Raw genomic sequence first — 21,461 nt, forward strand, 5'->3', positions numbered from 1 at the left:
AGAGCACAAGAACTAGTACACAGTTGTCAGAAGAAAGTTTCTGTTTCTTTGTAACATGTGTGAAAAAACCTCACATAATTCTTTATATTTGTCTTTTCTCCTAAACAAATACGCCATAGTGCTATTCCTAAATAAGAGCGAAAAAAAAAGAAAAAGAAAATCAATGCCAGGCAGCCTAGCACTCATAAGCAGCCTTACAATAGCAAACCAGTATGTGTCCATGAAGGAAGAAAGAGGGATTAGATAAGAAAACAGATTTCACTTTCAAGGCTCTAGTGCATTCTTAAAAACAATGGAGAACAAAAAGTTTTTCTCCACTGTTGGAAGACAAATGCTTTGCCCAGTGTCCTTTAAGCTTTCAATTAGAGCAACCTGAGAGGAACAAAAACACACATTTGTTTGCTCCTCTGTTTTATGTTAAAAGACATTTTAAAAATATGTTTATTACTAGAATGAGATGAAGGTTGGTCTGATGAAACACTGGCGTTATTATCATCTTAGTACATATTAATGAACCTTTAAAATGCAAATCATTGACCCACTAGGTGGTCTCATGGTCTCATAAATAGCAATCTTTTGCATTCCACCATCCAAATACCTAGTTAGGAGCTTTACAGAATGCACATTATAGGTGATACAGACCATAACAAGTACTTTGGCAAGGGAAAAAAAGCCATTCCAGCCTATTGTGTCAATTAAAATGAAGGGAGTTTTATGTTACAAACCATATGTTCAAAGAACATTACATGTAAAATTACATACAATCACTCTGACTAGGAAGAACACAATGATCCTGGTACATTAGTGTATGGCTTCTGCTGAAATTTGATGCTGGTGTTTTCTCCATTTAGTTTGTGTCAATTATTTGGATTGCAGTCATTCCTTATTCTGTGCTGTGATCCCACCGGAAATCACAAGTAAGAAGATGAGGGCGATCAGATGGGAAAGCAAAGCACCAGCGAGATCTTTCAGAAGTGATGGTGGTGATAGCGTCACCACTCCCTTTCAGCCAGTGAAAACCATCGCATTGGTGGCTCAGAGGAGATGCAGTTTAATGACAGGAAAGGGACTCAAATATGCTGTTGGCACACAAATCGCAAGTCTCCTACCCCCCTTATATTTTACAGTCTAAACAAACACACAACCAAAGCCTTCAGGGTCTGCAGTAACGGGACTCACACCTTAGCACAGAATGCCTGTAAGTGGTACTGCATTAACAGCGCATACCGTTTCTTACGTGCCTTGAAACCTGAACAAAAAGTATGTGGAGAAACAAATCCTGAGCAACAGTTCGTAAGTGCAGTGGCATGCAAATTAAATACGTAGTGTCCCAGCTGCTGGTGACACACAAACGTACTGGTGTTGCTGCCTCTGATCACAGGCTCAGTGGCCTTCAGTGATCCCACCCCACCACTGGGGACTAAAGCAGGTACCTGACTCTACAACAGAGCAAGAGTCCTCTGACAATTCACTCTGCTGTAGTTGCTACTGCAAGAGCAATGCTCAGTTTTAAGAAAGAAAATTTAAATGCAATTAATAATAAACTACAGAAAATGTTTACTAGTTTGTAAAATTATTAACTCTATTTTTTACTGATCTGTCTATTTACCAAATTAAACCAATATATCAAAACTAATGTCTTCCCTCTCTAATTATTATTAATAAAGACTGCTTATTTCCCCTTAACAAGAATTCATTTTCTCTCTTCAAATTAATAACAGTCTGAGGTAACTCAGGCACCACAGGGCCCAATTCCAGGCTCATTTTCAGTGAAGTTAATCTGGAGTAGGTCCAGAACTTTCGTGTGTCAAGATTTAGAACTGTGTTTATGGGAGTAGGATCTATTCATCCACCTGTAGGCTCTCTTCTTGAAAGTTTTTCTGGTCTGAACTCCAAATCAAACTCTCCCACAGAACTGAGCAAATTAAAACCATCAGCTATCTTTGCTTATGCTTCTGGAGCCAGTGGAGCTACATATGCTGATTTTCACCACGTGAGCATCTGGTTTGGCCACAATCGTTAGAAAAATCATTCCATACACTTAAGTAGATGCAGAAAAATGTAGAGAAAGGGTAGCAGAAATGTTGCTGAAACAAAACAAGGCCACCTTAGGAACCTTAGCTATATTTTTATGGTTCTCAGTGTGTCCTGGACCATCCTTCCCCTTGGCCTAGGGCTGGCCAGGAAACATCACAGCCCAACTGAGGCTCTCCCAGCCCATCCTCTCCCGCAAGAGACACCTGTGAGAGACAGCAAGAAGTCATCACGAACTTTAAGGCAGGAAAAGATGACATCTGCACCTCTGCCTGAAACCAGAGGTTTTACATGCAGAGAAGGGGGCAAGACTGAAGGTTTTTTCCCCCTTCTTCCTTTTCCAAAGCCCTGGCTGTTTTTTTATAAACACCCTTCTGACACATATTTGTGCTTGAGGAGGTTAAGGAACTTTTGCCTCTCAGAAGTGGTATCCTCAGCTTATCCACCACCTCTGCACAGCAAAAGCAACTGCAATCAAATACCCTCACGTTACCCAGCATTTAGCACAGCCCTGACCTGACAGTGCCATCCATCCTCTCCAGGGAAGAAAGGTAATTTAGACTCCCCGATAGCTTTCTTCTGTCCAGCTCTATGGTACTCGATGTTGCTTAATTGTATGTGGGTTGTGCTTTTCTTTGTGCCTTTTTCCAAATTAAATCTCCCTTTGTCATTGTAGCACAGCTTTTGTACTCCTGCTTTAGCTTCCTAAAGCTGCATCTGTACAGCATCTTCACCCAGGCTTCATAAAAAATGCTAAATGACTTATGTAGGTCTTCTCACTTAAGGTCATTTCAATTATGGCAACATCAACAGATGTATATGTTCATTAATAAAAGTGTGATATGTGTTTGTGTCCCTCTGAAAGTTCAGTCAGAAAATTATAGATTATACTGAGACACTGCAGGAATTGCTACTCTGTAAGTCAAATGCTCTATTATTAAAAATGTCATCCCATATGAATTTCATAAATAGCAAAGCCAAGAACAGAGTAACCATTTTAAAAAGTCTAGAGAGGATTCCATAACAACATTTAAATGCATTACTACTCAAACAATTTGATTGGATTATAAAATATTTAAAACTGCAGCTGTACTTGTAGTGTTTAATGTTGACTATTTTGATTTCTGGAACATCTTACCTAAGTAGTACAAGTTTACAAAACTAGTCATATAATTCATATATAAATATATAAGAAAGTCTGTAACCCATGGAAACACATAGCTCCTAAGGTACTGTATACAGCTAGCTTATTCTACATACACAAAGTAAACAGAAGAACAACATTAGGGGCAAGTCTTAAACAAACCTTAATGCCTGAAATACAAGGGGGGCCTTATTTTTCTAAAAGTATCCCGAAGACTGAAAATAAATATTACAAGTGACATAGGACAGTGTGTGATAAATACATATTATTGGCCAGATTCTCAGATGGTGTAAACTGGCATTGATCCATTGTCATTAATAGCTACTCTGACAAGTTTTGGCTTTGTTTTCATTCTGTGTCCTCTAAATATTTTTCAGGTTCTCTCTTACATATTTATTAGGTATGTTTGGGTTTACAATTAAATCTTAATTGACTTTTTAAGCAGAAAGGACAATTTTAAAACCTATTTTTCAGAAGAATAGCTGTGTATTAATCCACAACTATACACTGATGTCCATATGTTAGAGATATCCTTTCATATGCTAACTGCACCTCTTCTGCCAAACTATCCATCACCTCTGCTGCTTTACCTGGATGAGTGTCAAGACATAATTCATCCCACAAACTCGTGTTATTGGTCACTGCATTTCCACAAAAAAAAGCAGCCTTGTTTCAGAAGCACAGCATCTATGAGAAGTGCCTTTTGTAATAGCTGATGCTTTGGCTGAGGCTTCACAGATCACACTGGGGCTGAAAGCTTTGCAGCTTTAGCTATGGGATCTGTTCTATAGGAAAGTGGTATAAGTTTAACATCCTGTGTGCATGTGCAGAAAACAGGGTGGCTTACCTTATTTTTGCCACGACGCTCCCACGGATGCTCTAGATTTGAAGTCGCCACTGGAACCGTATCACTGGTGTCCGCTTGTCTCCTGCAGGCAGTCTGACCAGCTAATGAACTCGGGCAGCGTACGACTCCTGTCTGTCCTTGCAGCAGGGGACAGTGGACGAGGTCTTCTCTGCTCGACATTGCTTCTGCAAAGGCAGACAGAACAGCTGGAAGTGCAAGCATGCCCACAATTCATTTAAGCGTGTGCTACAGGGGATTACAAAGCAGTGGGTGCATCTGAAGGCTTACCCAAGCATGGTCATCTCAAAACACGCTTCTACCATCATCCAGTTTAAAAGAGCAGCCAATTTTTGGCCATAAGAGCACAGCTACAGTATTTCACTTCAACTTGGAGATGCAAGGACATCCTTCTACACTTCCCATTCCTTTATGGGACTCTCATTTCTCAAGACACTTAGTTTTCAGCTATCTGATCTGCATATATGTAAATTCAAAACTCCCTTCTGAAACTTCTCTAATCCTGCCCACCATTTAGGCTTGGCATAAAAGCACCAGCCACATGTCTCAGCAAGCCAAATGACCTTGCAGACCTTGTTTTCCTGAGGGAGAGTCACCTGTATTTATTTCTATTAAACAGAAATTAACTTGGACCTCCAAATGCAGCCTCATTTGGCATAGTTAATTCCAGATTCCAGAGTTATCATTAAAACAAGAAGCGCATTTTACACATTGAAATCAGCGGGAATTAGACTTCAGTAACACACACAAGGCTATAACAAAGATAATCAAACAGCATAAGGATAATCCACTAATTGTTGAAATGAGGCGGAACGTCTCCATGGCTTGTCTCAACAGCTAGCCCTGGGCTGAGCTGTGTTTGGAGTTCAGCAAGTTTTCATCATTTTAAAGTATGTCAAGCCTGTGCACTTCAGGGCACAGCAGGAAGCAGAGCGAGGACTTTGCCTGCCCTGCGGTAGCCAGTTCCAGACGAGGAAATGAAGATCACCCAGTTCCAGTTGAGCAAGTGAATGCTCCTGGTTCCAGTTGAGGGCACACGTATCCACCAGGCCTTCAAAACCAGGTCATTACCTAACAGGTACACGTGCTGCTTCCTCAGATGGTCTTGGAAAAAAAATCACCCAGTCTTTAAAGGAACACAAATCTGAGGTTTCTGCAATTTCCTGGGTTTCTATATGACAAAGAAGCCAAAGGCTGCTGAAGCAAATTAGGATCATGCTCTCAGTATATCTTTAGAATTATTTTGTTCTCAGCCTGAAAGCAGAATTTGACATTCAGCAACCTTTGTAAGCCCAAAAAACGCTATTGACTTCACTGCAACTACTATAAATTTACACTCAATACAAGTGAGAGCAGAGCTGTGCCACAGTTTGGTCATTACTCTACGAATTCATATGATTTAGAACAAGTTCAACAATTATTGGTGGTGTTTTTCTTTTAACTGCCTAGCTTCTTGGTCCACAGTAATTTCCATGAGTGGCCCAAGGCCTTGATCATTTCAAATAGTGTTTGAAGCATCTGGATCTTGAAAATCTCACTGGCTTCGAGGAATAGCACCTTTCTTACAACTAGGTCTGAAGTTAGAGCTGTGCCACTTAAGAGAGAAGTTCAGAAAAACGTGCATCAGAAATTTGTGCATGAACCTGTGTATATAGGGGAAAGGTGAAAATACCACAAAATGAAGGAAAATGTAATGCCAACAGAGCTCTTAACTTTTGGCTGCCTTTGCTCCTCTCATTCTAGCTATGTGTGGTCTCCTTGAAAAAATAATGAGGTATACAGAAAATATACAGTCAAACGTTCATGTTCAGGTGTAGGATAAAGGAGTCTGCAATACCTTTCCTCCTTACTACAACTTGTTAGAATGATCACTCTGGAATGAACTTTGCCAGCTCATGACTCCAGGGTGAGCAGCTCACACCCTGAACAAGGTTGGTGACCTACTTCACTTGTACAATATCTTGGATATGACAGACAGACATCTCATGTTGTTATGTACATAAAGGTGTATTATACTTTGCAGATGGTCCTATAGGTCCATACAGTCCAAAGACAGGGAGGCAAAGTACCTCTGAAAGGGACCAAATGTGAACGAACACCCAGCTTCATTCTTTACCCTTGAAGCCATGTTTAGGACTCCAGTTTTATAGTAGAGGGGCTCTATTTTACTTGAGTAGAATTATTCTTGATTTACACCAGATTAGAATTAGTCCTCACAACTGGAGAAATCTGTTCTACCAGAATAGTGATGGAGGCATTGATCCTAAACAAATAAAATGACCTTCTCCTTCAATTACTTTGGGCTTCACTAATTAAAATAATTTTGCTAATGAAAGCTGCAAAAATATTCACACAATTCTCATGCAGTTTGACCTTCTGCTGATGTTTCTGATGATAGCAAATACTTTACTAACCAGAAAATACACAAGCTATGGAGTCTCCTCTACAATGTAAGAGACCAGAAAACAGTTCATTAGAGTTAACTTGAGTATCGGTAGCAGGCACCAAGTTCTGTGCATACACGCATGGTGACTTTAAGGTGCTAACAGGTCTTCTGATCTCACAGCTTCATTATTTCTTACAGACCTACTGACCAAATCCATTGGTTTGATTTACAAACCACACCTGCAGATTCTCTACAACTAGAAGTTATTTTTGTTTAAGTAGTGTTTCCAGGGACAAAATTACTGACAGTCAACCACTACAGGCAGTCAAAACGTAGGCAGAACTTCTTTTGAAATCAGAATATTGAGTGAAGATTGAGAGAGCTGGGCCAAATAGTTTCTGCAAGAGACACAAGAGACATTAATGTAAACATCTCCAAAGTATGGCTTCATGTTGGGAAAAAGAAGTAGAATTTGTTTGCCAGTCACATGCTTATTAGCTTGTACACTGGGAAAATGTAGGAGCTTTCACACATTAAGAGTTATGATTATTAAGATTTTTTTTTTTTTTTTTTAATCAGCACTAGTGCACAGATTGCAATGTCTTAAAGAAAAAAAATGTTTGGGTGGACTTGGATATTCAGGTGCCCTGCTAGTAAGCAAAAGCATATTTATGATCACTAAATTTTCATATTGTTCATTTCAACATTTATTTTCTACAGGTATTTCATTCTAAGTCCTAAAAAAATCCTTTCATACTAAAGAAATTGTGTTAATTAACCAGGTTCTTCTGATACACAGCTCCCATCTTGACATTTTCTGTGTTCTGATGTGAAGTACCATTTTTAATTGGGGTTCAGTCTGAGGTCCACAGCTTATCCAAGACAAATCCAGCCAAACACTAGTTTAGTTGTGCACATGGTAGTTGTCCCCAGAAGTAAAACCAAGGAAGCAGACAATGGAAGGGAATAGAGCTGGCAAACTCTTTGCCTAACTGGAAAAATGCTAATCCCTAAAACATTGTGTGTCTCGGAAACAACACTTAAAGTGCTGCAAAAATACAGATGAAGTAAGGAAAGGATCATAGCAGGGATCAGAGCTGACTCCAAAGTAGTCTATTATCTCCCTACAGTTTTGGTTACATTTCACATTAATCTATGTTCCAAACCTTTAGGTAGATTTAGCTATGTGTTTATCATTATCAAGAATGAAAAATATATACTAAAATACCATTTTCCATTTTGAAAATTTCAGCCTCTGCCATTTTGTGGAAACTCAGCCATCACAACATAGTATTTTAGGAAACTGATTCCAGGAAAGTTCAGGCTCCCCTCAAACATAGCACCTTGGAATCAGGAGTAAGGATCATAGCCCTAAACAGCCTCAGGATCTACTAAAGAATGCAGATTTTTCCTTTCCCTTTCATCAAACCGAACAATTAAAAAAATACATATGACTAGGTAGACCACAGGACTGAAATACTCAGTATCTAGCAATCTGTTCTTGACAAAGGTTATTACCAGGTGCTGCAGGAAGACGAGCAGTCAAACATCTCTCACAGCGAGCATGCGTAGCTGCTCCCGAGCTCACATTAGGTAATGTCTGGCATATGCTCTGAAGCAAGATGGTTTATTTCCCTACAAAATTTTTTCCTCCTGTCTTTAAATATTTGCCATTAGAAATCTGGATAGTCTTGTTACATTTATATAAATGTCACTCCTTAGGCTTCACTGATATCTTCTGGCAATTAATTATTTATTCTAAGAGTGCACTGTATACTCATTTTTAATGTATAACCCTTTCAATTTCATTGTGAGTTCCTTTTGCTCATATTATAAACACTGCATGGTTGAAAATCAGAAGGGAGGAATCCCAGAAACCCAAGTGCTAATAAATGCAACACTAGCTACACATCCCCAAACAAGCATGCGGTTCCATACAGTGGTGAGCGTACTTTGTCTTTATTTACTATTTCTACAGCTGCAGCATTCAGAGAACCGTGCAACTGTGAATCAGGGCAACATTATTCTAGGTACTCTGCAAACAGACTGTGACCTCCCTAAATGTCTTGCATAAAGGACAACACAAATACAGAAGGTTTGCAGAGCACCCAGATCTACTGTCATTCACAGTTCCCAGCTTCTAATGGCCCTATACTCCCATTGCTATGTGAATTTATATTTTGAGCCTCGCATTTCTCACTGCAGATGCAGAACTGATTTGATGCAGCGAAGCAACAGGGCAGCAGTAATTGAGCTCATTTTCATGTAAAGTGGTGTACAAGGAAGCCTGAAGCAGATCAATGTAGGATGAGCTCCCACCAAGGCTCCTTGGGTCCTTCCCCCTTTCACAGGAGCCCACCGAAGGCACAAAGGCTGCTCCACACGCCAGGCTGAAATTCCCATCGCAAAATAGCTCTACGGCCTTTTGCAGCCCTGGGGGCTGCATCCCCCATTTTCCACAGGCAAGGCTCTCACCCACTCAGTCAGCTGTGGGTGCTAAGGAGAAGGAAGGGTGTTGTGTTTGTGATACCTTTTCATACAGCAAAACATGTGAATTGCTACTTACCTCAAACCAGCTCTGCATAACTTTGCAGTTCTCTAGCTTGCTGGCATTTACAAAGGATTGTGCAAGGCTACATCCTCCCTAAGCAAAGCCTTAATCTGTTTTCAGTCACTTTTTTTTCCTGGCAGCAGATATAAGGCCACACAGTCAAATAATGAACTTGTCTTTCATTTGGATATAGTTTATTAATGACAAAAACGCTAATCCATTAATCAATTTAAAACAAGTTGGTAAATGAAAAAAAATGCTCAGTCTCCTTTAGTAACAGGATCACATGCATCTTAAAAGGGGGCCATTATCTCCATGGGTTTCTCAGCTGAAGTTAAAAATCTAAAAATGATTTTCATTCATTTCTCATTAATATGCAAAATTATTCAAATTAGATAGTAATTAACCATCTACTCAGTAGAAAACCTTTTCATGATAATTTATGATAAACTCAGTAGCAGCTTTGATTGAGATTGATTTTTGGTGTTGAGAAGCTATCATGAATACAAAAAAGCACCTGAAAAAATATTTTTAAACACCTAACTTACTGCTCAGCTAATTATATGGTAACCATGTTCACAGATTATTTCAAAGGGAGGCCTATAGGCAAGATACTAATGCTGAATGAAACAGGCAAAACATCCTTTTGAGTTTGTCCTACATTTCATCTTAAAGCTCTGCTTTCTTCACATCTCCCAGCCTAATTCATTTAGAATGTTAAATGTTTAGCGCTGTTTAATTCAGCAAACGGATACACTGGAACTAGGGCTTTGCTTGATAAGGCTTACAGGATTGCTTTCAAGATAAAACTGTTTTGAAAAATCAAAATACATTCAAGACAAACTGTTGTTTTACAATGCAGTGTTCCTGGGAATATCTCTATGATTTGTAAACAGACTCCAGATCTATTTTTGCAGATGGCGACGCAAGCTCAGCAGGTTACAGGGTTAATATCATGGGTATATTGCACTATGGAGAATGCGGTTTTGTTCTTAGTAGCAAAGATGAGCTTCAGGATTGGGGGACATCAGAGCTCTAAACACTGGGGATTGCTGTTCAAAAAATGTTGCTCTCTTGAGGTGGGAAAACCAGAGGGAAAGAAGCATTGACCTCGTGCTGCTGAAATAGCATTAAAAGGAGAAAAACCCCTATTCAATACCTATTGCTACTAGTGGGAATTGCTGTGAGCACCCATGCCAAAGAGGCAGGACTGTGGAGGAAAGAAAAAAACCTGATATTCCTAAAGGTTTTTCCTTTGAACTTGATCACAGAACTAATACTACCAACAACTGACAGACCTGTAATAAATAAGGTATTTACCGCACAGACATGGGATTTTGTGTTATTTAAATAATTACCAACAGTAGCAGGAGAAATAGAAACCTGGACACCAAAACTCTTGAACTGTGCCATCAGATGGGAAAAAGAGGAAGGGAAGGGATCAGGTTTCTGTTGTGAGCTTGACAACTGTCCCCTAAGCTTTAGCTCCAGCTCAGATCCAGAGCAGAAAACCCTGTTCACTAGGGTGAAATCAAGGCTATGCATAATCTGCACCTCGCCACAGGTAAATCTTTTTCCGTCCTTAAACCAAGACTCCAAACTGAGTAAACATGTATGTCTAATAAACATGTAACTAGCAGCAAAAAGATAGAGTATGATAACTTCAAACAAATCTCCATTCCTCTAAGTACAATGGCATTCACATACACTAGGTCTTGGCTGAGATTTATTTATTGCCCTGCCACAACTCGCAAAATCCTTTTCCTCATCAGTACACTATATAAATGGGGGTTAGTAAATAATCCTCAACTGCCCTTCTTGCCCTGTACTATTAATATTTTTATTTTACATTGAAATGTATTTGCTATCTCTTGACATAGTACCTACACAATCCAAAACCTATTGAACCTGCCTGCATTGTTCCTCATTTACACTGTCTCCAATTGCTTCCAGATGGTATCGCGTTACAATGGTTCTATTCATTCCCCCCTAGAAGGCCCAGAGAGTGGCAATGGCCAGCCTCCCCCAGGAGCCTTCCTTTCTGCAGGGAGAGAAGGGACCACATTCATCCTGATCATATTCATCCACACTCATGACATGAGAATATTTTGAAAGGGTAATAACAAACTCCATCAAGAAGTTACTGATGATACCCAAGTTAGCATTTCTTCTTCCACTGAAATGGTGAGAATAACCTCAGACACAGTACAACACTCACAGGATATTGGAATTGAAAGTAACTGCTCCAGTGACATGGCCTCAAAAAGACAGGCCATTTTGGGGAAGAAAACACCTCTCAGCTGACACATTTAACTACTGGATCAAACAGATGGGAATCAAAGAGGAAAGACGATAGAGAAGAATTTCAGAGGGACTGCTGGAATTAACAGCATTTCCTGAGCCAAAAGAAGAAACCAAAGAAAGAAACCAAAAGAAACAAGAAGAAGAAACCAAAAGGAACAAGAAATTTGTTCAGACTTTCTACATCCATTGCTTTTCAATGATCTATTTTTCCTCTTTTTTGAGATTCAAATAAATTGAAGGTAGCCATGTCTTCAACAAAAGCAGAAATAACAACAATCCTCTAAGTACTTCTTTTATTCCATCAGAATATCTCAGGGGAGGTTCATAAGTATGAACTTCTCAAGCAGCGAAGTACAATTCTACTTATTTTGCTGTGGGGAAATTGCAGCAAAGGACAGGTTTGGTTATGTGTCCAACAGGTCACATAAGAAGTTTTTATCAGAAGTAGAAACAGTTACTTAGCATTAACCTGGAGCCCTAAGCATTAGTCACTGGATTTTCTTTGTGGTTCAGAGAGACTATCTGCCAGTGAGAAGTTTGGCTGAGTGAGTCTAGAATTAAACAAGCTCTGATAAGCGTGTGCTGTTCAGACGGCAGATAGGTTATGGAGAACCGCAAGAGCAAATAACATTACACTTTAATGTAGTGCACTTTTTAATCCGACAGACAAAAGCTTAACAATATCCAATGGCTGGCGGTCGACTCCTGAAGAAGTCCAACTGGAAATCAAGTGGCATCTCTCTGACCACTTTGCACCACTTGAATGAGAACAAAGCAGCTGGAAAGCTACCTAAGCCAGCAAGTTAAAGCCATCACAGCTCTTTTGTTGCAAAAGGAATCCAGCTCAGAAAGGTTTTGCCTCCTCAGGAGTGCTGGAACAACCCTTTTCAACAAAATGCTACACAGATTCTGGTGTTAAGTTTGCAGCTTCAAAGAGGATTCAAAACGAGGTGGGATAACGTATGGCCCAGCTGTAAAATTGGACAGCAGGGAGACCACAGTAGCTGCACTGGGCAAAATTCCCCTGGTGTCAGCCTATTTACTCATCTTCAGCAGGGTGAAACTGTAGCTTTGCCCTTGTGGTTTTTTAGTTTGATTTCTTTTTGCTGCTTGTGGAAATGTGCAACAGTTAACAACCCTGTTTTAATAATATATAATTCTGAGGGAGAAAAAATTGGGGACCTAAGGAACCTGGCATTTTTCCCTCCCTTATTATAAAGTCATTTTTCAAATCACCTTTCTGACACATTTGTCCATATTGATTAGCTGCTTTTAGAATGACATTGTCTGACCTGTCTAAATCCATCAATTGCTCTCCTGCTGATGCTTAATTCCCAGGCTACTTCAGCTTCTAATGGTATGGTATGAATAATATTCATAAAGTCTTTTTGCTGAAAAGATCAATATTCACATACATCTTAAGTTTGCATTCTGGGTGTTGTTCAAATAGCCCCTTAAATGGCTACAGAACTCTTCTATTTTCCTTTTATCACTGTAGACTGTAAATGTTTCATTAGTAGCATTTAGAGAGTACATACTTGATACTATATCCCCAGGAGTTTCAAGTGAGTTATTAGGAACTTGTTCAGCATTAGGATTAATGCATATTCCCAGTAGTTTTCACTGCATTTCCATTCTGAGTGCCACAAACTCTACTGTTAAATATGTTTTGTCCACTTAGAAACTGTTTGGTAGGGAAGGCATGCCTTAATTGTTCCCAAGACATTGGGTAATGCTCTACTGATGGGCCTAAGGTTGAACTAATAGGCAAGTAAGATGCAGTTTAGCTTCAGCAGGTTTTAAAGTACTAATGAGGCACAATATACTGAAGTTAAGAACTTGTCAAGACAGGCAGTTCATGTAAAAAGTTAAAACAATCTTCACTTTTTTTCCTTTAGAATAACACAAGCAATGGATCACCTCAGTGCTGAGAGGATATATTCAATTACATATTTTCTCGATTAATGGAGAGATATTTGCCTTATAAAACCTGAAGAACTCAAACATCACCTGCATTTTACTGCAAGTATGTTATTAAAATAATATTTAGGAAAGAATCTTTGAAACTGGATCCCCAGGTTGAACACTAGTAGGTCAATATACTTGTAAAATATAGAGTTTTCAGTTAGCAAAATAAGCAAGTTGGATATTCTATATTCCAAGCTGCAGTTCACACAGCTGTCTGTCTCTACTCAGCAGCTTTTTTAAGCTGGGAAATTTTAATGCCTTGAAAAGTACAAATACTGACTAGTCACCATTTTAACTTTGCAACATTTTCCTGGAAGCCCTTTCAGAAGAAAAATGCAAGATTCTGGGTATTTTAGTAACTACAGGATTGATTGGTTGGAACTCCATTGGATTTTAACTACTGCATGCCAGGCTGTTGTGTTCAGTGACATAAAATATTTCATTTTCATTTTATGACATAAAAGTTTAAATGTCCTGCTGCTGAGATGTATCAATCAAATCAGAGGTTCAAATGGAATATTATCTTGATGCTGGTATAAGAATGAAAATGATGCTTTAGTTCACAGTTAATCGGTACCGAATGCCTTTGCAGTCAATAACAGACTTCTGCATATACTTCTGCAGAGCCATTACTTCAGGGTTCATAAAGTGGAACACAGCACTTCTGACAAAGCTGTGGCTTTTTTTTTTTAGAACATAAAAATGTTGCTTACATTGAAAAGCAAAAAACTAACCAGTTTCTAGAAGGATCATTTTAAGACAGGCATTTCAAACAATTAAAGCCCAAGTGTTTTGTGGATAGCAATATTTCACAGATGTTTGAAGAACGGTTATAATCTGCCCAAATCCATTTTTTATGAAGACCACTAGAGAGCTGCAACAGCGAGTAGGGACACTGTAGGCTATGTAAAGGGATTTCGAATTTTTTAATATTTTTTAATGTGAACACCTCTCCAGCCATAGAACACGTGATTATTGCAGATAACTGGAATCAAATCTTTGCACTTGAAAAACTCTAAACTGTTTTACCACTGAGGGATGAACAAAAATAATTATTTAATAAACACCTAGGTTTATTATATGCTAATACCTTAAGTGGGCTTTTTTCTTACACAACTAAACTCACCACACACACTTAGCATTTGGATTTTTAGTTGCATGCTTTACAAATTTAATGGGAAGCTGTAGCAAGTAGACAGTGCGTGCCCCACATACCACCCCCAGTGGCTCAGTGGAACTGTGGAACACACATACTTCTCTTCCACAAGAGCTACTCAGCATCATGTTAAACTTCCTCAGTCAGGCACTCTGAAGTATTCAAATGGAAGTTGCTGTTGTAATTATAGGAAAATAGAAGGTTGAGTTTCATTGCTTTTTCTGTGTCTTTCTTGTAGCAAAAGAATAAAAAGGTGACTGGACTGCTTAAACATTAGAAAAAGAAAATGAGCTGTAGGTGGAAACCCAGTATAAAAAAAAATCCCCAAAGATGAAGTGCTAAGCCTCCAGGTTAGACTGTATGCTGATTTCCAGTGACTTGGTGTGGGAACAAGCACTTACCAAAAGACCTTGATCAGTCAACCAACCAAGTTTTTATTTTGCACGTCTTGGTACCTGAATCCTTCTCATATGGTAGCCTAAGTAATTGTCCAATTTAATAAGTGAAAATCCGCAAAGTTTTGGTGGTATGAATTGCCCTCCTCTAAGGGAGACCTGAATCAGAAACCTAAAGAGGCACCAATGAGCTTCCAGGGTTGGATGCTGTAAACTCCTAAGATTGCACTTGGTCTCTTACATGTATCACCAAGATCTCAAACACTTCCCTCCCACACACAGACACACTTTGTTATTTTGCTTTTGCTGACCCTTCACAAGATGACCTCCTTTGCAGCTTCTCATACTCTGAGTGTAGTTTGAAAGTGCTGCTGTACTGTGCTTAACCCTGACCCAAAGGACAAAAAATCACTACGCTGCATGGAATACCACAGCATTTGTGGCTGTTAACACTTATTCCTTACTGTTAACCTTGTGGTTTCTGCCCACCATATCATAGACTTTTCCTGGACTCAGTATGAAGTAGCAGGGAAGAAAGAAAAATCCAAATAACAGAACTGTTCTGAAGACTTGCTGCAATATAATTTATGGTGCTTCCTTAGCAAATGACTAAGTAAGGCTTCATTTAATATTAGAGATTTTCACAGTAATATCCTTTTTCTTCTAAACAAGGTAGATAATATTGACAACATTGCCAAGTAATTACAGCAGCAAAGCAAATGTATGGCATTGTGCCCCTGCAATTCCTTTTCTGGCTGCCCAGCATGCAGCTCAGCAAGCAAGGATACAGGCCAGTGACAGCAGAAGAAATGGTTTTATTTATTAATTGTGAAGCTCCAGGTTACAGAAATGCCACTCAGACTTGCTGTGCTTCCCACATAAATAATTGATCGTTTCATAGCTCAGCACAGTTACTACGAGAGCACATAATGCTCAAAGGATCAGGCATTTCTTGGTACTTGGAGCAGTAAGTGGGTAATCCAGTGGAGGTCAGACCAGATCTGTTCCTCCCTTCACCCACCATTTGATAAGATCATAGGCTGAACGTAGTTGTGGGAACTGCTAGTCCAAACAAAATACACCTTTAGAACATACCACCTCACCCTTTGCCAGATCATCTTGCTCTATCAAGGCCAGTAGATTTCTTAGAAATCTCAGACTCAGTGAATGTCTCTCCAAATGGCAAGCACCTTGTCTCACCACCCTGAAAGTTGATCAGGCACATTTATAAATCTTAGTCCTCCGGATTCTATGCAATGTCACATGGTCAATCCAACCAAAAAATTTCCACCGCAATCCAGGCTTTTCATCTTCACAGAGGCATTTGGGAGTCAGAGAACCTGGCAGCAGCACAACTAGAAGAGACACTGCAATGATCCTTCCTGCAATGGGTGGTTCTGTTGCCATGAATACACCTGATTAAGTTTAATGTAAGAATAATGTTCCTCAGCATAAGACACTCCTGGATCTCTTTCAAGATGTTCCATCTCAACCCTGAAGGAAGATGGCTATCAAATGCACCAAGAACCCTCCTTGCATATCTGTGAAGTATGGATGCAGGCACCCAGATTCTATGAAAAAGAATGACCAGCATGTGCAGGTCAGCATCTGAAGAGAGTTTCAGAGACTACAAGCATCAGTGAAATAGCTGTATTACCTAACAACAGCAAATTTCACTGTAGCTGCTCCTGTGGTGGATTTCTCTCTTTGTCCTATTGTATCAGAACACATCTAGTTCAAGAGGTAAGACAAGTTCCCAAAGTTGATGAAAAGAAGCTGACAAAAGCACTTAAGCCAAATATAAGTTTTCTCCTAAATTGATGCCTGTGATTTAGTGACACTTAGAGTAACAATAAAAGCAGACTGTGAAAGTTAGTAAAAAGTCATTTCCTACATATGCTCACACTTTATGGAAAGGCTTGGAAACTCCAACTTTCAAAGTCTTTACAAGAGCATGAAAGCATTTTTTGTTATGCATAAGGGGTGACTCAGGATTTTTTTCAGCCTTAAATCTAAGTGCTCCCAATTTTCTAACAAAGTACACGGTAATTTACTTTGGTTAAAAACTGTAAGTATTTGTTACCATTTACACAGGTAAAAAAAAGTTTGTTATTTACCCAGTGGATCAACTTATTTTTTAATCTGACATGTGAGAATTGCCATTTTGACAGCATGGACATCTGCATTCCCTACAAGACACACCTCGATAGCAAACGTAAGAGCAAGTTGTGTCTCCCCCTGCTGCACTGCAGTGTTCCAAGCCTCCTTTGGAAGGATAACAGCAAAGAATTAGAATATAAACCCTTTCTAATGTTCATTCAATCCTTGGTCTATCTGCTAAGCAGAGTGCCAATTAGTGTCAGTTGTAATGGTGGTTTCTGTACTATGAACATTCTTCAACTGGGAATTGGACTAAAAGACCATCGTCTCATTTCACACTGGAAACCAAAACAGTCATCACACAGTAATAACTTTTGGTCACTGCTAACCCAGACCTCATCAAACCAGTGACCTTGAAATGAAAAGGTCTGCATCCCACTCCCTTTCCTTCCATTTCTCAAGCAGAACGGCAATGCCAAGGGTTCTTAGGATTGGAAGGAATCCAAATGTAATGGATATGTCATTGAACCCTGAGCCCTAAACTGGAAGCCAGTGAGATCTATTCTCTATCACTCCTCTAAGCGAAGATTAAAAAACCTAAACACCCCCAACTTCCCTCTTTCCTCCCCACCCCGCCCCAAAAAAAAGACAAACCACAAAGCATACAAAACCCCCCCATACAAGGATTCCATTTTCAGCAACATGCAATGAGCTGTGCAATACCTGTGAAACCCATCGTCACTGACCCCAGGTCATCTTTCACCACCCACTGAAAACCATCCAAAATTTTCCTGTTGCAACCACCTTTGCTATGCTCTGATTTATATGCAGAATGTTGCATATTTTGGACTCAGTCCACACTAACTGGTCACTTAAATTATTAGGTCCTTATTTATTCGAATTATTAGTTCAGATTAATTGAAGAGCTTTGTTACTGAGCCAATGTTGCTCTGTTACCCCTGTACAACTTGAGCCAAGTAGTAGGATTGTTTGGAATAACAGAGATTGAGTTTTGGTTCACTGTCTTGTTTCTACTTTCAGAAGTTAAAAATACTGCATTAACTGGCTGCAATATACATGGTGATCTCTTTAACTTCCCCTCTTTCTATAGGTTGGATTTTTTGTACAACAGTTTGTCTTTTTGCTTTCAGAAAATCAGGACCCAGAATTTAAAGCAAGATCCATGCATAAATATATACACATGTGTATATATGTGTTACAAACATTACAGCACAAATACCTACATATGCTGCCAGGTTTAAACAAGTTAATCTAAGGCTCTGAAAATATATCCAATACATAAGCATTCTACTTTTAGGTCCATGATATTTAAAATTACTAAGGCTGGCTTTAGCATCACACGTGAGACTTTTTTCAGTTAAAAAATAACAACCATATATCTGTTTTCTCATGCCCAAGTAGTCCTTTCTGAGACATGCAAGGAAATGCAGTGTGGGTTGTCATGAACAGAGCAATAATCATAAAATTAGAAACAAAAGAGTCAGACAGAACAAAGCTTTTTCTTTTTTTTAAAGATTCTAAATCACACACAAAACATTTGTTCTGCTCCAGCTCTTTGTGAACTAATTGGCTCTCCTGGAGGGACAGGTAATTGTACTTGACTACACAAGCTGTCCTGAAGCTCCCTTGGAAAGCTCCAGTAAGCTTCCAGTGTTAGCAGCCATCAAGGATTTCACAGGTCAGGCATCAGATCGATACAGCTAAAAGCAGCAGGGACTGTAATGTCGACAGCAGGTTTCAGAAAACGCTGCAAGTGCCAGTTTGTTCCCCTTCATGCAGAAGCTCAAGACAGCTTAATTAACCCTTGGAAAACACAATTTATCCAGAGGCTCGGTGGGTCTGTACTAGGCCTTATTGGTGAACTGATAGCAGAGATAGTGTAGCTGGCAGCTCTGAATTCCCATTTCCCCCTTTAATGCTGTTTCAGTTAGGAGGATGCAAACAAAACATGATTTTAGGTGGATGTGTTCACCTTGTCCTGAAGAGCATGCTACAGGAAGTCAGGAAGGCAGCTGTTTTGTTCAGATTCACTTGCGATTTCAGCAGGAGCCTGGCTCAGCAGGTGCATTGATCACTCACATCTTGGGTTGTATGTGTGTGTGCATCTGAGTGTGTGCATGTGTGTGAGAGACACAGAAAAAGAGAGAGAGAAAGAATCATCTCCCACAGGTCTAAATGCTTCTTTGCCCTCTTGTAAAGATGTTCCCTTGTTAGTTGTCTATTTTTACTGTCTTTTAATACCACATGGCCGTGAAAAGTACAGACAAGGTAATTCTCCACATCCCAAAACACCAACATTTTAGAAGACAAAGAACTTGCCAGGGGTGACAGACCAGTAAGAAGTTAGCTTGTCTGATGCGATATTCAAATTTGTGTCTCCAATGTCAAGCCAACAGGTCAAAGGGTTTTTCCTTGCACAGCTCTTTTCAAGCTAAGGAAATCTAAGAAGAGGACATGCATAGAGCTACTAAGAAAAAAACTCAAGTCACTGAGGCTTAGCAATTTTAACATAGAAATCCACCTGTGAATTCAGTTTAAAATAATATTTTAAATATTAGCTACTTGCACTTTCATTAGTTATGTTTTAAATTTGTATCACTTCAATTAAATCATGTAAATGTATCTTGTTCAGTTGATATCAATCTTCTTCACTGAATGGAAACATGCCACTTTTCTCCAGAACAGCAAACTCTCACTGAGGCAAGCAAGGCAGATACCACTTCCTTTCCACTGCTTTCTTACTGTTTCTCATGGTAGAAGACCATGTGAATGAGTAGGATGAAGTAGATTAGAAACAAATTGGAAAGGTTTTTTTAACATGTGCACACATATCATACACACGCATATACATGGAGACTTGTGGCATTAACTGTGCAACCTGGAATCCATATTTTCAGCTTCGATAACCGTTAAAGGCATAGGAAATTATGATGAAATACAAAGATGCTGAACAATAAGCAACCAGGATTCTTGAAAAAAAAAAAAAAAAAAGCAAAAGCAGGCCAGACTATATCCATGATTCTTGTATTAACACACTCCCAAAAATAGCACGCAGAAAGTACTTGATAGAATTATTTAATACATCCATGTTACAGTCCCCCTATCCAAGCAACTAGATATTAATTTTTCAGGATAGCTTGTAGGAAATAGTCTGCCAGAAGCAGTGAAAGATGTTGCTCGAAGGTCTGCAAGCGAAGGGGTAATGATAGATACTTGACACAGTTCAACCTGGTGTATTGCTGCCTACTGGGGAGCCAGAAGGTTCTGTGGTATGCCCGCACTCGTTTGGCATTTGTATTAATGACAAGTAAGAAAAAAAAAAAACAACAAAAAACCCACACACCATACCGCTTGAGTGAGAAAGGGCTGGACTGTGCCAAACACTGGCACGAAAACACAGAAGATACAATGCAGATGAAGAACTCGGACTTACTCACATAAAGGCCAGTTTCACATGAGCAAAACCATCTTAAATACAAGTGCACTTCACTCACCATGAGGAGAGGCTTTTGCAGATGAATTGGCAACAAAAGCCTTAAGTAGGTGAAAGAACTTTCATGGCTGCTATACCAACTGTAAGTCTGTCTCTAGAATTTCAGGAAACATCCTCCTGTTTTGACCAAAGAATGCACAAGATACTAGACAGTACTACAGGACAGGTTTATGACTATTGCTAGAATACCAATTAAATAAGTGAACATTTTTTACTCCAGCGTAAAATGCATGTTCATGGAAAGACAATGAGGTACGTAGGTATGAAAGAAAAGTTGCATTCTTTCTACCTCTGCCACCGTTCCCCTTGCTTTTTCTGTCTTTCCTGACACTATATGTTTTTATCTCTAGCTGGACTTCCAGTTTTGCTTTTACTGGCTTTGTTTGCTTGTTTTCCCAATATTTGCTACTGTAATGACCTGACCCCTACTGAAACCACTTGGTGCTACTGTACCACACAGCAACATCTGGCCAGCTGCTGTGCATGAGACACCAATCACAAAATTTGCAGTTAATGTCACAATACACTCTCGTGTTTCACAAACTAAGTGCCGCAGCATGTCATGTTTCAGAGCTGGTGAGGTGCACGCCAGTGTCCATGCTGCTTAGACTGCTTGCTTTCATCTGCCACTGCTTGCCATTGGCTTTAGGAAAAGAAGAGAAAATAATGCATTGCAAGTATTTTCTTCAGGAAATACACATGGTTTCTGAGGACACACAATGAAGTGCATTTTAGCATTTTATGACAGTTCCAGAACACAGCAGATAAAGATCCTGAAGGAGAGCTCAGCTCTGACAGATTCTAAGTAGTGTTATTCATTAGAATCTTTGAGAGCAAAATCTAAATCTGTCGTAGCTCAAAAATTCCATTTTAATAATATCAACAAAGAGCTTTTACATTCCACAATACAGTTTAAACACTAAATCCTCCTGTTAATTATCAGGGACTGCAGGCTCTCCAGGGTTGAGTACCTATGTCTGTTTAAAGGTCGACACTTTAAGTGCTCTAAAATCCACATACTTGCTCAAATTGCCTTGAAATTTG

At 39.4% G+C, this 21,461-nt stretch overlaps 1 long non-coding RNA gene across 6 annotated transcripts in view; it reads right to left on the reverse strand.

Annotated features, from left to right (window-relative positions):
• LOC136100059 (uncharacterized) overlaps positions 1 to 21,461 on the reverse strand; it is a 296,518-nt gene that overhangs the window by 253,821 nt on the left and 21,236 nt on the right. For all 6 annotated transcript variants that reach the window (XR_011738055.1, XR_011738056.1, XR_011738054.1 and 3 more), the window contains exon 2: positions 4,026 to 4,210. This is a non-coding gene — a long non-coding RNA (uncharacterized lncRNA). The remainder of the gene's footprint in view (positions 1 to 4,025; positions 4,211 to 21,461) is intronic.

This window comes from Patagioenas fasciata, chromosome 3 (assembly GCF_037038585.1).
Source record: "Patagioenas fasciata isolate bPatFas1 chromosome 3, bPatFas1.hap1, whole genome shotgun sequence".
In the NCBI taxonomy this organism is placed as follows: Eukaryota; Metazoa; Chordata; class Aves; order Columbiformes; family Columbidae; genus Patagioenas; species Patagioenas fasciata.